Source organism: Panulirus ornatus, chromosome 6 (assembly GCF_036320965.1).
Source record: "Panulirus ornatus isolate Po-2019 chromosome 6, ASM3632096v1, whole genome shotgun sequence".
Taxonomy (NCBI): Eukaryota; Metazoa; Arthropoda; class Malacostraca; order Decapoda; family Palinuridae; genus Panulirus; species Panulirus ornatus.
In genome coordinates, this window is record NC_092229.1 from 30,084,015 (window position 1) to 30,097,757 (window position 13,743).

General features: G+C 44.5%; 1 protein-coding gene across 2 annotated transcripts in view; it reads right to left on the reverse strand.

The window, feature by feature from the left end:
- Positions 1–1,296, reverse strand: part of numb (NUMB endocytic adaptor protein) — a 533,145-nt gene extending 531,849 nt beyond the window's left edge. For both annotated transcript variants that reach the window (XM_071662777.1, XM_071662778.1), the window contains exon 1: positions 1,212–1,296. The gene's annotated coding sequence lies outside the window, so the exon portion shown is untranslated. The remainder of the gene's footprint in view (positions 1–1,211) is intronic.
- Positions 1,297–13,743: the final 12,447 nt, after the last annotated feature.

The following is a 13,743-nucleotide window of genomic DNA, read 5'->3' on the forward strand; positions in this document are numbered from 1 at the left end:
AGCCCAATTGACAAACTCTTGTGTCACAGCTGCTCACTGAACCCTCTTAACACTTGCCTATTCACCTTCACTGATGCTGTGTTCAGAACATCAATTCATATTTTCATGATTCTCAAATCACTTGCTGATGAACAGCAATCATGGAATGTCTATAACTCTACGCGTGTTCCAATTAACTATTAACAATTCCTATGAAACCCTTCCCGTTCAGTCCACTGCCTTATCTGCTTTGGTGAAATATGCTTACTGAATATTTAGTATGAAAGGGTTACAACAGTCTAAAAAAACTGTACCAAAGATCACCTCATTCAAATACATAAGAAAAATATATTCCAAAAACGATAAAGTCGGATCACAGCAGACATACACGTGGTATCACACGTGGTACCACAGGAAACAGCAAGAGGTACAGGAGACACCAAGTGTGGACAGCAAGAGGAAGTGGTAAAGCCGCCTCCTCCTAACCACTTGAAAAGGCCGAGTCAGCAGACAATCCCTAAACCTTAACCTACCTGGGTCTTACTTCACACAACACGACGTTGACCACTCCTGCTCGTACTGTATTCTATAACATATGTTAGACGGCAAAATACAAACCAGTGGTACACTTATTTCTAGTTCACAAATCTACATTATTCAAAATCTGAATTTACCCAGGTGTAGTTAGAATGGTCCGTGGCCAACAGTCTCTCTTGAGTGTCCCATGTAACCGAGGACACAGTCACACCAACACAACTAACCTTACATTTGACGTTACAAATGTGGCTTACAACGGACGCATGTTTCAGTGGTAATGCGGAGTTTCCTTATATAACGCCATTTACGCTGCAAACATATTAACACGTGCAGTGAAACGTACCACTACAGTTTCCACAAAACTTCATCACATTCAAACACCAGTTCTCGACTTTCTGCTATCTAGCTGCTAAAAACCTTCATTCACTGATCTAGTCCACTCTACCTCCTGATTTCACATAACCATCACTACTGCCACGGATTATAACACATCAAGAGGCGGCGAGGTGAGTGAGAATATAATGAAGGATGAGTGGAGTGGGGCGGGAGGAAGGTATGCCAGACGGACACAACCCATCCTTGCCTCCCTCCCCTCCACCTGGTATAACCGTCTCCACCACTTGTTGCTTCACTACCCACATTCTACACTTCACTCAACATCCTATAAACATGTTATGACACTTGATTTCACTAACAGGGTTAACTTTAACGTGCACGGGCACAGAGATTAGCAGTGATGATTTAACCACACCGTCCACTACACAACTGCCTTGCTGACCCACACATAGATTGTGCTCGTGCGGGACGCCAAGTGCACGATAATTTCACCCGCGCCGTCCCTTCTGCTCTTCATTATTTTATTTTGTAAATTACCTTCATCTTAAACACAAATATCCAATTACGCTGGACATCATTACATGATGGGACTATCTTGTAAATCTAAAACAAAATAACTAAGGCATGAATAACTTTCATTTAGGCTGGATCACTTCTAGCATCGACATCACTACGCGGGCGGGCTAGAAGGACCCCTTTTCTTTTTTTTCCAGAGAGAACAAGATCCTTAACTTGGAGGCCAACAACCTTCATGATTTTTTTAATCAACATACCCAAAATACGGTACCACATAAACCTAGATGCATGAATAATGAATAAACATGCCTTATACTCAGTCCAAGCTAGGCAACCATAATGTAACACTGGAGTAAATTATCTTAACGATCCTATTTACACAATTCATTTTACATAAAATTCCAGTTTCTTAAGACTAAAAGTTTCATAATGTTCGTCCTGTGAAAAAATTACTAGCAAGAGCAGGCGGCCGCACAGCGCCCGAGCGAGTCCCGAGCCTGGCGAGAACCGAGAACTTTAAAAGTCGCTCCCCGCTCCCAACCTCACCCAACCCATGTAAAAACAGTTACGTTTCACATTTACCCATGGTGAGCCTGAGGCAGCACTCACACTCTCTCTCTCTCTCTCTCCCTCTGTCTCCTGGGTGCCCGCTGCGACCAGAAGGAATAGCAGTAGCGACAGGCCTGCTGGTAGTGGAGGAGACCAAGACAGTGGAGGCAGCAGCGGGTGATCATCGCGCGATCTGGCAGCGTCATTCCACCGCGGAACAGCAAGGTTCGTTCACCACCACACAAGACTAGGACGCACACCGCTCCCCACTATCATTCCTTCTCTTCACTGACTTTTCATCAAGAGACATAATGGTAGTGACAAAAGTTCATCTTTTCACAATGTTTTGCTGAGAAGGTCATCAAGGTTCGTGGTACTTAATTTCATGTAACGCTGTCATATAATAATATTAACATAAATGGGTGATTAAATTACAGTAAAATGAGAGACAATTCATCAAGTTCTATTAAACATGCAAACACTACAGAACAATCATTTTATATTTAACCTTCAGCCTATAAACAAAGTTATACCCAACATACCAACACATGCAGAGTTACGGGAGTTAGGTGACCGCCATACATTATCACCAGACTGTTGTACCCAAAATGATACAGCCTCGCCTAACGTGAATTTCTACTCACGGTGTAACGTCGAGCAGGCTGAATCCGGTAACACCGCTGCCATATGTCACTATTGGCTACACTGTCGTAGCCTTGCTATTTAATGATAATAATAATAATAATAATAATTCGGCCATTATGACAATACATTTAATGACGTTAGAGAGAGGTCAATACAGTGCCCTAATTATGAGACAGTCTATTATATTGTCTCAATCTTGACATGCCTCGCTGATATGCAAATAAATCTACAACTTTTCATTGAAAATTTGAAAGAATTACTTGAACAAGACAAGACGGACGCAAACTTTCCATATAGCAAGGACGCCACAATCTTAGATCGTGATGATGGCCTCGTCCAGCTTCTCTGTACACACTGGGTAAATCACAAAACTGTGTTTTGGAAGACGCAACCGTGCATGTTTGCATTTCGAACCACCAGAAAATCTGGACCTTTTTGAAGTCGAGCGGGACATAATTTCCGACCATCAAAAGTACTCCATATGTGTCTCACGTTGTGACATTTAGGTAGTACGATATAACGTTACAAGGGAACAGCCAGGAGGGTGGACCAGGGAGGGTTAGGTGTACCAACGCACGCTCAGTCAACACGAATGGTGGTCCTCTGCTCAACCTCCTCCCGTCCCAAGGGAACAGTGTCATACTCCTTGTCAAATACTTTTCAAGAATTATCAAATATCATCTTTAATAGTCGTTTTGTGCCATGAATATATTGATCATGAACTATAGTCAATGTAAAGGGTTGTTATTACCTTATGACACGGAGCAGGACTCCAAGACTATGGGCAGGACCAGTTGGGTATGACGGCTTACTTCCCGACGCCGCAGCTCAATGGTCGCGCTGTCATTTACACAGAGGTTGTGCCGCACGCCCAGCTGAGTTCAGGTAGCCAATACCGCCACTCTGCAACGCTTCTTTACTAACAGGCCACATAGATGGCTATGCCATATATCTATGCAACCTCAATTAATCAGATATACCCCAAGTGTCAGATATTTATTAATAACGACACCAGCTTTCAAGTTCCGTGTTTATCAACATGCTTAAGTAAACATCTGATTGTTAGATCTAGTTCAGTACTGTTTGAGGAATGTTAACGTCACCTTCCATATCATTACTTAAATGTTATTTCATTAAGTATATCATGAGAGTAATTCACTTCACAGAATTTGCCTCATCAGTTCTTCATCAATATTTCCAGTTCTTTCCATCCACTTGAGTACTTGGCCCACATACAAGACGCTACTTACGGCCGACCATCAGCCGTTCCGACGGAAGTTGCAAAACTTTCGAACAGTTGGGAGGAATTCAAGATCCAGGAGAGGGTCTGTGTACACTGAGCGAGGCCATGACGCGACGCCCACTACATAACTCGCCTGGATCAGGAGGAAGTTCAGAATCCGTCATAAGTTAGCATCGTTCACCTCTGTGTCATCAGAGATGTGCCGAGGGTCGAGCTAACAAGGGAGCGGCGTGGGAACACACCCACCACATGGCGGCAGTCTTACTCACATGGCGGCTGCTCCTCCCCAGCCGTCGCCTCAACACTCTGCTCTTCGTGAGTCCACATCTAAAATCTAGCCTGAGTCGTTCACAAACAAGTATGGAAACTGCCTCTCCCATCCACCTCCATTTGGTTAATCCCTCCACACTTACCCAGGACCCAGGTCAAACCCCCGCCGTCATCCCTAACCCTGACCACACTTAACTTCCCATCGATTCATATATTCAGATCAGTTCCTCCCGCCTCCGCTCCTCACTCTGGTCTTGGTCGACCATGCCTTCTACGTCCACCCCCGGGCACCAGACCTACTCACCACAGTGTTATTTGTACTTCAAACATCATGTGATATATCTCATTGCCATAAAGTACCTGTAAAATATACTTGACCAAATCGGCACAAAAGAGTCTGTTAATTTCGTGTCATGAACAAATATGATCTCTCTCTCTCTCTCTCTCTCTCTCTCTCTCTCTCTCTCTCTCTCTCTCTCTCTCTCTCTCTCTCTCGTATCACGTGGTTGGCAGGGAAACCAAGCAGGGGGGAGGATTTTTATTTTAGATTTGCCAGTATGAACGGGTCGTTCAATGTGGCGGCCATGCTCATCCTGTGTAAGGTAACGCAATAGGATTACACAGGTCACATCATCCTCTCCCTGAGAGAAACAGGAAGTAAAAGTTATTAGTATTGGGCAGCAGCGCTGTGGATACTGAGACACACCAAACTAATCCCTCTTCTCCCACCCGGGGAAGTACGACGAGGTGCGACAACATGTACACGTTAACCTTCCATGCCACTAATCAGTTACAGGCTCAGGTGATGTCGAGGACGACGAACACGGAGTAAGGTGCGCCAGAAACCCTTCACGCCGTAAACGTTTTTGTTTTCCCAGATGTCAAGGTAGATGCTGCTGCCGACGCTGTCCACGAGGTTTGTGGTGGCGCGAACCATATCATAACCTGTGATGTGTCACGTAGGTACTAACCAGGTGTTGAGGTGGAGATCAGTAGAGCTGTTGGAGAAATGCCGCCGACTTGTTCTACGTTTTCGAGATGAAATATACCATGATGTCAGGAGTTCTTCACAGGATCAAGCACCGGGAACTCTCATTTAATAAGGCGTTCAGTCTAAAATAACAGATTAGTGAACTTCTGTTTTCAGGAAGGAGTTGAGTGCATAAGCTTGAGGCAACATTTCTACATACATATGATGATGAAGGACGGACTACACCTGGATGAAATGAAAGCTGTGCGTTTTGGAAGGTTCCTTAGTGAGTCTACACGACGTAGTCCGTGTCGGGCAGACCCATCCCCCAACTGTAAGTACCTTTGCAAACAGGTCTCAGTTTTGTCTGAAAATCCTCCATGTTAACACTCGGAGTACACGTCATCAAATGTCACAAATATGGACAGCAAAGTCAGAAGGATATCATAATTCAATTACCATTTCTGAATCTTTGTTAGATATTCAGCGATAGACATTTCCTCGTCGAATCATCAACTCCAGGATACATCATATTTAGCAGGGGATACACAGTAGGCGGTAGTGTCCTCCTTTATGGTAAAACTCATTTAAATCCTGCAGTTAAAAATGTTGCAGACGTTGAGAAGGTCGACTTCATTTTTGTAAAAATTTGAGATAAACTAAGTAAAAAATAAGGCATAGGACTGGTTTATAGCCCCCCCCCCCCCCCGCACAGACACCAGAGATAGACGAAACATTTAAAGATCAGTTAACGGAAATATGTAATGAACAAGATTATATCGTAATGGGAAATCTTAACATACTGGTATCTAAACAGAGAGAATCACTTTCCAGTAGTTCTGAGCGTGGATGACCTAAATTTCCTTGATCGTACCATAATCCAATCAGTCAAGAAACCAACTCGTGACCAGAATATATTAGATTAGTTCGACCAACAAATGTGGATCTCGTTAATAATGTTGACGTTTGAAAAAAGCTTGGTAAAAGTGATCACCGACAGATTACTTTTGAGGTTTCTGTCAACACTACACGTAATGTTGGTCCACGTGAAAGTCAAGCAAAAAATACCCTATTTCTCACGTGCAAATTTCAAGCATCTTCATCCCGCTCTTGATAGACAAACCTAGGATGATATGGTCAGTGAACATGACATGAACGTGGCCTGAAAAAGTTCCAGTAAAACCTTCAAAGCAGTAGGGGGAACATACGTGCCAATGTGTAGCAGACGATTCATTTCTAAAGCGAAGCCAATGTGGTGGACGGTGAAATAAGAAAAGTGACAGTTGTCTAAGAAGAAGCTCATAAGAAAGTCAGAGAACCCAACAATCATAATGATAGAACAAGTCATGTAAATTTACCAAGAGAAAGTAAGAAAGTTATACGACCAAACGTCAACATGAAGCATATATTGCTGAAAATAACAGAAGAAACCATACGAACTGTTACAGCTATCTCGGAAGCGAAAGAGTCATTCCCTAGTGAAGAGGTCCATCGATTACAGAAAACGTGACTGGGTTCAAGACAACGAAGCCATGACAAAAATATTACATGACTTTCGCACCTGTATGTCTGATCCAAGACACAACCTATGTCCCAAATCCAGTCTCATCGACGAGAGGTGAACGTTCTTCAACAAATTACCATAAATGTTGAGGAAATAATTCCAGCAATAAACGGAATAAAGATGAATAAAACGGCAGGACCTGATAAGTTTTATCCAAAAACAACGAAAAGGAGAAAAATGAGATAGTCAAACCTTTGACTGCCCTTTCCAGTAAGTCACTTGCTGGAGGAAAAGTTCCAGATGAATGGAAGTTACCGATGTAACACCATTATTCAGAAAAGGTAATAAGTCACTGCCCGGAAATTATCGACCTATTAGCTTAACGTCTGTAGTTGGAAAACTTATGGGCACCATCATTCGAGACAGAACAGTGAACCGTTTAGAGAACCACCGCTTAATAAGATGGTCTTCGACGAAATCGCTCGTCCGACACAACTGCTTGATTTCATTATGATATAATCAACATACATGACGAAAGTAAAGCAGTAAATATTATCTATCTAGATTTTCAAAAAACTTTCGATAAAGTTCCGCATCAAAAGCGACTACCAAAATATAATTTACATGGCATTGATGAGGCTGCACTTCAGTGGACAGGAAATTGGTTAACTGGTCGTAAAGAAAGAGTAGTGATTAATGACCAAGCCTCAGATGGTTAGACGTAACAACTGGAGTGCCACAAGGATCAGTCCTGCAACCGGTTCTCTTTCGCATATATATCAATGACAGTGATAAGGACTGCATTGCAAGATCTCAAAATTCGCAGATGATACAAAACTGAGAAATGAATCAAGACATGAACCACAGCGTCTACAGCTTCAAACATATATAGACAAGCTGATGGACTGAGCTCATAGGTGGCAAATGAATCGAGATATCAGTAATTGCAAAGTTTCACATATCGGTTGTAAAAATGAAACGGTGAGTTACAGTATGAATTGTGTTGAACTGCAGAAGGTAAAGGAGGGAATGAGACCTGGGGGTAATAATCTCAGGTGACCTAAAACCAAGCAGTGCATAGAAATCGTGAGAACAGAGAACATATTTCTTATTTTCATAATCAGAACTTTCGAATTTAAGTGCAGAGAAATCATCCTCACTTGTTACAAGTCATTGGTTCTTCTACATCTTGAATATTGTGCTCAGTTTTGGTCGCCCTGCCTGAAAAAAATAAAACAAAAAACAGACAATGGAGCGAGTACAGCGCCCAGCTACCAAGATAATTCCCGGACTGAGAAACAGATCCTACAACAGCAGATTAAACGACTTGAATCTATTCAGCTTAAAAAAGAGAAAGTTGAGAGATGATCTAACACAAGTTTTAAGATGATCAAAGGCTTTGATAATCTTGTTCTATCAAGTAACTTAAGACTTGATTCGTCTGATTTTACAATCTCGCGGGCAAACGTTTTACCTCAAATGAGGCAAAATACTTTAAAATTCTTTAACAGGATTGTTAACATATTGAACGAATTGCCAATTAGAGTGGTTGAAAGGAGTACCATAGATAGGATCAAGAAGAGACTTGATAAAGACTTTGCCTCAAGTCTGCGACTTACAACACAAGCACCTACATAGTAAAAACAAAAATTTTCAGGTTACTGTCTTTGAATCATCTGTTTACCTTCTAACTTTGACCACATTAATCTGTGAGGTTCTGATGTCTTCCATTATCACAAACAACTTCGAAAGGACCAAATAGCCTGTAGTTGTTTGAACTCCTTTGTATTTCTTTGTAACTTCTGTCAGACCTACAACATTAACTTGGTCATACTCCCGGGAAGGCAATCCTTAACAATTTGATATGAATTCCTCGACCAGTGATGCCTAACAATCATTACGTGGTTGACAACAGCAGCACTTCCAGCCCACATTGTGGCAGGGAGAACCGTCATGCACTGTGTTGTCTTCTTCCCGGTCTGGGTTTCCATGTGTTTCAGAGCAATGGTCTGGGTCAAGTGTCTGAAGGTGAAGATTGTGAGTTGTTAGTAGGTGGGTAAGTAGGTACGGTAATGTTATTTACCAGGAAAGCGGGAAATACTGACGCTTCTTAACTGATGTACTTACAATATTAGATTCACTTGTTCTGTGACACGTGTTCATTAACAAATCCGTCAAGACATTATATGAATCACGAGACACAAGTTCCAGTGCTACTGTGAGACTGACTTCACAGATCCTGTCCTCAACGTTAGCTATACCGAGTGCTGTCCGCAGGTTGACGACACACAAGTGGTCAAGTGACAACCAAGTAATTCCTCAGGCTTCACTTTGCTCTCTCTCTCTCTCTCTCTCTCTCTCTCTTCTCTCTCTCTCTCTCTCTCTCTCTCTCTCTCTCCCGCCACAAGTCTATCAATACCTTTAACGTTAAGTAGATCCAAAGCTGGATGGAGGTTATCTATAAGAGAACTTATATAACCAAGAATCCATTTTTCTACGTCTAACATTAGCATGACAGTAAGGAGTGTAGCCTGCAACAACTCCGAGAGCTCTGAGTGAGTCGGTCTGTATATTGTTGGTTTGAGTTTTAGCACAGCGGCTGCTGCACACGGGCAAGCGATACCACGGTACTTCAAGTAGGAGACACAGCTAATGAATTTTTCATTAATTTCTAGTTTAGACGGTACGATCCTTCTACTACCAGTTCGTTATATATCACATCTTGGTTTTCTCTATAGAAATACTACGGCCAAGGTTGTCACAGATTGCGTTATACAACTGAAAACGGTTTGTATTTCACGATTATTTTGGATGCACAAGAATATCATCAGCCTAACTGACAGTCATGTTCCTGGACTTTCTGGCAATGATGCCAGTAATGCACTGTTTACTACATTAGAGAAAGTGGGACTTAATGCTCCATCTTGAGCAGTGCCACGGAGCACATTGTTAACTTCATTTCTGTACGACTGACCAACACAGTAGACATTCTACTACCGAAATAACCAAATTTATTTAGTGCGGGAGCCAGTCTGCTAAAACCATTTTGCTAACTCCTACAAAATATCTTTTTTATTAGCAATATAAAAATGTAACTTTCTAGCTTTCTGGTGAACACTTGTGGTGTACGTACTTGTGCAGTCTGTCCTCATGAACTGTGAGGAAGGTAGTGATAAATTTGTGTACATCTTTGCCATGTGTGAAACCATGAACACTAGGTTACACTTTGTTGTTTGATGGTGTGTGGTGGTCTATGGAGGACCATGATGTCAAGAGTTATGCTCAAGTTCATCATGCATCTGGCACACAGTTCATCATGCATCTGGCACACAGTTCATCATGCAGCTGGCACACAGTTCATCATGCAGCTGGCACACAGTTCATCATGCAGGAGACACACAGTTCATCATGCAGCTGGCACACAGTTCATCATGCAGGAGGCACACAGTTCATCATACAGGTTCTGCCAGAAAAATCCACCTAAGCGACGGGAGGGTTTTGGTGACGCCACAGTAGCAAGCCATGCAATGCTATACTTCGGAAGCCACTACGTCACATTACATGACCATCAGCAACTGAAGGCTCAGGTGTTGTAACATCTATTTCTTTCTCTCCATCGCTAAATTTAGGAACTCTTCACCTCCTCATGTCTTCACTAACAGCCATAACCTGACAATTTTTAAAGTCAAATTTTGCACTTCCCTAAAAACTCGTTAACCCCCCCTCCCTCCCCCCCTTCTGTATATTTCATTTTTATCTATTTCTTATACCTTACTTAATATCTGCCTTTCCAAGAAGACTCCTGTCTATGACAGATGCCTTTAAATAAGTAAATAGATAAACAAATAAATAAACATTCCCCCCCCCCTCTCTCTCTCTCTGCACATAATGACTCAGAAAGTTCAGGTTGACAGAAGACCTTCTGTCTTCCTCTTGGTGACTCACACAAGTTCACTGTTGTTGTGACGTCATGGCTGAGTAAGACGCTTCCCCGTAAGATCTTCAACGCGGCCGCTGTGACGTCACGCGCCCAACACGCACACAAGAGGTGTCTACTTCAGTCTGGGTTAGTCACTCTCCCGTCAGCTGTGGCCAGTCATGGGGTGCTGGGGTCCTCACCAGCTGTGACCAGTCATGGGGTGCTGGGGTCCCCACCAGCTGTGGCCAGTCATGGGGTGCTGGGGTCCTCACCAGCTGTGGCCAGTCATGGGGTGCTGGGGTCCTCACCAGCTGTGACCAGTCATGGGGTACTGGGGTCCTCACCAGCTGTGGCCAGTCATGGGGTGCTGGGGTCCTCACCAGCTGTGACCAGTCATGGGGTGCTGGGGTCCTCACCAGCTGTGACCAGTCATGGGGTGCTGGGGTCCTCACCAGCTGTGACCAGTCATGGGGTGCTGGGGTCCCCACCAGCTGTGGCCAGTCATGGGGTGCTGGGGTCCCCACCAGCTGACACCATTCATGGGGGTATGAAAGTCCCTAACAGCTGAAGCCATATCATGGGGTGCCTAAAACCCACCAGATGAGGCCATTCATTAGGTGCTAGGGGGTCTTCTCTCCCTGCATGGTTATATCAAATACTTTCATACGGGCCTCTGAACCTGTGGTCCATGGACCATTAATGGTCTACCGACTATTAGTGGTCTATGGACTATACTCCAGAGTGGTCCACGGCTCACAGTTTTCATACGGTGACTGAAATACTATTTGCTTCTATCTATATGTGCATGATGTTTGAGCAAATCTAAAATAATAAAAAAAGAAGTAGAGACGTTATAATAAATCACTTCGACATAAAGAGAAAAAAATTACATCATCATCTTGTGTTTGCCACACCAACCAAGGTGACCTGAAACACTATCATAAACGGACCATGATGGTTCCCAGAGCAAACCGACCACCCTCGTATGATCCATGTCAGCAGCAGGTTAACACCCTAACTTCACAACGACCAACACACAACAGTCAACACTACAAAGGTTGATCGTAACATGACAAGTGAACAACGACCCAAATTATGTATACCGGTAGCTCAGGCAAATTTGTACCTACGAGTGATCTCGTGGTGTCCTTCGTACACTGCAGACCAGAAGCTGTGTATGGGTCCCTCCCAGGCCAGGCACCATCCCTCCCTGTCTTGATGACACCTTGGGGAGGAACTAATATCTCGTTACCGTCACTCATACTCCAAGATATCTTCGCCTCCTCCTCATAACGCCGGATCACCTCCTCATATTTCCTGTCTCCTCCTCCTCCTCCTCTTCCCCACCTCCTGCGTCAACACTGCACCTCACACTCCCCTAACCTCGGCACACACACGTCACGACATTTGATCCACAGCAGTACACCGTAATCTGCAGGGTAAGTGGCTAGTGCTACCCTGACTCACACAGTACATGTCACAACTCTCCCAGTCCTCCTCGTCTCTTGAGTAGCTTTCCTCCCTCCTCCCACACTCCGCAGAGACCGTTGTACCCAGGTCGGCATCCTAGTGTTACATATGCCCCTGTCTTCCCTGCATACATATCTATTATTGGTATTGTTATATCGACGTACGTGCCTCCCAATGACGAGTGTGGGCATCAACAACAGGCCAGCGACCCGGCCTCCCCAACGGTTTCACAGTGGTGCACACAGTGGGACACTGGGCCCGTGACTCGCCCAAGTCTAACTCAACTTTTACCAGTAATACAGTACAGTGAGACACCTGGATCCTAACGTGGCCAGGTCATCCTCCAGTGAACATTACCCACGTACGTACGACCGTGGCGCCGCCACAGACTCTGAATAGACACATCTATGACGTACTCCTGGTCTACCAAGGTCTCGTTATTAACCAGTGTCTTCCTCTTTATCATCTCTCTCTCTCTCTCTCTCTCTCTCTCTCTCTCTCTCTCTCTCTCTCTCTCTCTCTCTCTCTCTCTCTCTCTCGACCCCAGCCGTCGTGGTTAATGAGGTGAAGCCCCCCCCATCTAACATGACCCAGACGTTAACATTAGCATACAGGTACGGGAGGAGGGAGGGAGGGGATGGGTGAGGGGAGGCAGCTGGTCTCCACCAGGGAACCATAAGGACGCTCAACCATAAAGATTTCCAGCCACACACCACGTTAAGGCCTGCATACTGAGCTTATTCTTAACCCAATCACCAGGTTAGTAAAATACAATATCTGTTGTATCACCTTGATGGAGTCTTCAACCACACAGAATAAGGATTAAGGATATATCATTGTCTTGCAGCAGATAACCTGGTCATGGACCATTCAGTCTTCCATTATCTGTCCTTCCCATGTACATATCTGGCACCCACCGCCCGAAGGTCATCACCACTGTACTGGGCCGGGTCTTCCCTACATTACAGCGCCGCTGGGGCAGCCCTACTGTACTGGGCCGGGTCTTACCTACATTACAGCGCCCCTGGAGCAGCCCTACTGTACTGGGCCGGGTCTTCCCTACATTACAGTGCCCCTGGGGCAGCCCTACTGTACTGGGCCGGGTCTTCCCTACATGACAGCGCCCCTGGAGCAGCCCTACTGTACTGGGACGGGTCTTCCCTACGTACAAATCTACCTCATTTTCTTTATGTAATACAAGCACGGTAGGCATTCAATTACATGTGTGTGTGTGTGTGTGTGTGTGTGTGTGTGTGTGTGTGTGTGTGTACTTAATCGCTGCTTCCTGCGTCAGCGGGGTAGCGGCAGGAAACAGACGAAAAATGGCCCATCCACTCATTTACATCTACATAGAGATAAGCGCCCATACACGCACATATACATACATATACATATCAGTATATACATATATATACACAGACATATACATATATACACATGTACATATTTATACTTGATTTCCTTCTTCCATTCCTGTCGCTCTCCCGCCCTACACGAAATAGCATCGCTAACCCCCCCCCCCTCCCCCCCCCCCCCCTCCGCTTCAGTGAGGTAGCGACAGGAAAGCAGACAACAAAGGCCACATTCGTTCACACTCAGTCTCTAGCTGTCATGTATAATGCACCGAAACCACAGCTCCCTTTTCACATCCAGGCCCCACAAAACTTTCCATGGTTTACCCCAGACACTTCACATGCCCTGTTTCAATCCACTGACAGCACGTCGACCCCGGTATACCACATCGTTCTAAATCACTCTATTCCTTGCACGCCTTTCACCCTCCTGCATGTTTAGGCCCCGATCGC